A 4,233-nucleotide genomic window follows, 5' to 3' on the forward strand; every position below is an offset into this window, starting at 1 on the left:
ATTGTAAAAAGTATTTCTGGCAACTTTAAAAGATTTATCAATTACATTTCTTGGGTATTTTAAATCATTACCTTTTTCATAAATTTTGGATATTTCCTCATCTATGAACTCAAGACTACAAATTCGTAAAGCTCTCAAAAACATTGATGAGAAAACAGACAGTTTGACTCTATCTTGATGCGAAGAGTGGTTTTTTGCATATATATATATATATATATATATATATATATATATATATATATATATATATATATATATATATATATATATATATATATATATATATATATATATATATATATATATATATATATATATGTATATATGTATATATATATATATATATATATATATATATATATATATATATATATATATATATATATATATAATAATGTATGTACGTATATGAGAGCGAGAGTGACATCAGTTTGATAAGACTCCACATTTCTCTTCATAAACCATTTTCTGAATAGTGTGGAAAGTAAAAACATGAAGCATATAGTTTACCTAAATTTTTATTTTACATGATTAGCTAACAAGTTTACTAATAGGGCAAAACTGATAGAAAATATTAACGAGAGGTCCAGGAGGGCTGTCAGTTAGACGATCATCCGTGCTGTTCCGTGAGATGAAATTACGTCTATCTTCTTCACAAGTCTCAATATAGATTATCATAGTCCAGTACCTGAGAGTATGAGCATATTATTAGTTCTCTGTGTGAATATGGGAGAAATATTATAGTATTTTGAAGATTGTTGAAGGAGGTACCGAGTGTATAGGATGTGTGGATGATGGTAGGCCTTGCAACGGGGTTTATCAAAACTGTGCACACTGCTGACAATACTGGAAAAATGCGTACATTGGAGAAAAATATATTGCTACAATCTGTCGTTTCACTGGAGCTTTATCAAGTCTTACTGAAAGACCTTTTAATTCTCTAGGCAAAGTGTGGTGTGCACCGGGTATCACAATCCTCAATACCATTATTAATAATTCTGAAGGAGAGTGGCTTATAGCTGGTGAGAATGAAATATCTTAATCATATACATGGGAACTACCACTTGTCCAAATCCAGCCATCAGAGTGAGAAGGGGAGCCACAGGTTAGGCTTCCTTGTAAATAGGGTCTGACTTGGAGCATCAATTTCTCACTCACTTTCAGCTGATTAGTACATACCAGGTTTTTGTACTCTGGGTGAGTTAGTGAGAGTATTCATTCTTATGTTCACTCCTTAAACTACTCATACTATGACATTTGTTCAAACTTATTTTAAATATTATATGTATCTGTAACTAATATTGGTGATGAGAATTTACAGTTACTCAAAAGAAGAAATCTTGTGTTCACTTTAATCCCAAAACTCTTGACTCCCCTGTTTATTCCAACTTTGCTGGTGCTCTTTTCTTTGCAACTAAGTACGCCAGACTCTTAATAAGTACCTATGTTTGTAATAACATAGCATAAAGTTGTCCCAGTAAAAAATAAGTTTCACAAAGGGTCTACTTACCAAGTGGCCACGTCAGTTGTAGACAGCATAGACACTTCAGAAAGGGGATCAACAAGGACAGCACTGGCTTCCAAACCCAGAGCGAGTTGGGAATCTCGTTTCTCTGATGATGGTTATTTTAGTTGTTTCACGGATGATTGGGCATGCGCAACACCTGTGGGCTGCCCTCTCTACCCGAGACTCCGCCAAGGACGAGAACAGGTCGACGGGGCCACTCTGCAGTGAAGAAAGTCAAGGTTACTGAAGCATTCTCTCTCCCTCTTTGTAGTGTGGTTACTGACATATACCGTGATAGGATAGTGACGTATACTGTTGTGTGGATGTAAACAATGATTATATGTGGTATATTACAAAGATGAGAAGAGTGAGTAAGACTTACCGCTGGAGCAGCGTGGGTCACCACCAGCAGGAAGGCCAGAACTGCCACCAACACTAACTGAGTCTTCATCTTGGCTCTTGTTACTAACAAACTCTGAAATATATTCACTTCATGAGATCTACTTAAATATCAGAAACAGCCAGCCTTTAGTAACTTTTACTTAATTAATATTATTATTATTATTATTATTATTGTTGTTGTTGTTGTTGTTGTGACTCAAAAAGGGTGACTCAAAAAGAAAGAAAATCCTTTCATCATCTTTCAACATTTTCACCACACTCATACATAATCACTGTCTTTACAGAGGCGCCCAGATACAACAGTTTAGCAGTCCTTCCAAACTTTCAATATCCTAAATTCCTCCTTTAAAGTGCAGGCATTGTGCTTCCCATTTCCAGGACTCAAGTCCGACTAACCGGTTTCCCTAAATCCCTTCACTCAGTATTACCCTGTTCACACTCCAACACCTCGTCAGGTCCCAAAAACTATTCGTCTCTATTCACTCCTATCTAAACACGCTCACACACGCTTGCTGGAAGTCCTAGACCCTCGCCCAAAAAACCTCCTTTACCCCTCTCTCCAACCTTTTCGAGGACAACCCCTACCCCTCCTTCATTATTATTATTATTATTATTATTATTATTATTATTATTATTATTATTATTATTATTATTATTATTATTATTATTATTATTATTATATTCCCCGGAAGTGGTGAACTCGAAGCTGTCCGTCCTACAGCATCTTGGAGGTAATTGTTGAGGTCTTACCTGCAGCTGAAGAAGTTGTGAGTGCTGATCGATAACTGTGGCTTATATACACTGGGTTATGTGGGAGAGGTCCTGGACCAGTTAGTCCCAGTTGAGGAAGGGGGATACCTGCTCCTGTCCGAGGACAATGTACGGGGGTAGGAGGGTACGATCACCAGGCCAAGGAAGGATAGGATGTAGGGTGGGGTACTAACTCCTGGCCAAGTTAATATCAGCCGTAACAACACTTTCCTTAAGACTGAAAATTCCTTCTTATTTCTGTGTTTTTGGCTAGTCTTGTGTGTCAGTAGGAAAATTATATTGTCTGTTATAATGCATATAGTTGCACAATCTCCAAGCACTCACATGTACTTGGATGTAGATTACATTCAGGTATACCACAGTGATAATAATAATAATCTTTTACGTTTCCAAGGTGTCACTTATGTTTTCCTGGGTCCTCGGAACGATGATAACACTTACCTAAGCAAGTTCTCTTTCTCCCATAGGAATTTTGCATCGTTCAAGAATTTTTTGCGATTTTTAATCTATGTCAGACCAAGAATGGATCCTTGAGGAACTCCACTTATTTTCCGAAGCCGCTCAGATACATCACTCATTCCATGGGTTCGAACCCCCACCCGTTCAGTGATTTATAAAACTACGATCCTGCAAGTTATCTCAGCCAGTAGTCAGCACGGCTGCCTGGGCTATCTACTACTACTACCATTATACTACTACCTCCTCTCGTTCTAGTCCCGGCCTCTCCCCACCGTCGCATATATAGTAACCTCCTTCCCTTCGTGCTTCCGTGTGACTGGTCAATGTTGCAAGTCGTTGCCAGAGATATACGCTGAAATACACTTCTCTATGTACATATCCCATGTATAATTTTAAGTAATATTTACGTTCGTCATTTATAAACATAATGGCAACATAATTAACTATATAACTTACTTCATTATTCATATTTATTGTTTGTTTTGGATTTAATTTCATTTTATGTACGAAAAACATTAGCATATGTGAGAGAGTATACATTAATGTTTGCGGTATTTAATACGCACATCTAGAGCACATATAGAAACCAGTAAATTATATTAACACAACACATTGTCAGGGTGACACAACACTTTGTCAGGGTGACACAACACATTGCCAGGGTGACACAACACATTGCCAGGGTGACACAACACATTGTCAGGGAGACACAACACTTTGTCAGGGTGACACAACACTTTGTCAGGGTGACACAACACATTGTCAGGGTGACACAACACATTGTCAGGGAGACACAACACTTTGTCAGGGTGACACAACACTTTGTCAGGGTGACACAACACATTGTCAGGGTGACACAACACATTGTCAGGGAGACACAACACTTTGTCAGGGAGACACAACACTTTGTCAGGGTGACACAACACATTGCCAGGGTGACACAACACTTTGTCAGGGTGACACAACACATTGTCAGGGTGACACAACACTTTGTCAGGGAGACACAACACTTTGTCAGGGAGACACAACACTTTGTCAGGGTGACACAACACATTGCCAGGGTGACACAACACATTGTCAGGGTGACACAACAC

The 4,233-nt window shown here is 37.9% G+C and overlaps 1 long non-coding RNA gene across 1 annotated transcript; it reads right to left on the reverse strand.

Annotated features, from left to right (window-relative positions):
* Positions 1–500: 500 nt before the first annotated feature.
* On the reverse strand, positions 501–2,022 carry LOC128697603 (uncharacterized). Its single transcript, XR_008408328.2, has 3 exons — positions 1,890–2,022; positions 1,511–1,726; positions 501–688 (listed from the first exon to the last, which is right to left on the reverse strand). It is a non-coding gene; the product is annotated as an uncharacterized lncRNA (long non-coding RNA).
* Positions 2,023–4,233: the final 2,211 nt, after the last annotated feature.

The sequence above is a fragment of the Cherax quadricarinatus genome, chromosome 68 (genome assembly GCF_038502225.1).
Source record: "Cherax quadricarinatus isolate ZL_2023a chromosome 68, ASM3850222v1, whole genome shotgun sequence".
Lineage (NCBI taxonomy): Eukaryota > Metazoa > Arthropoda > Malacostraca > Decapoda > Parastacidae > Cherax > Cherax quadricarinatus.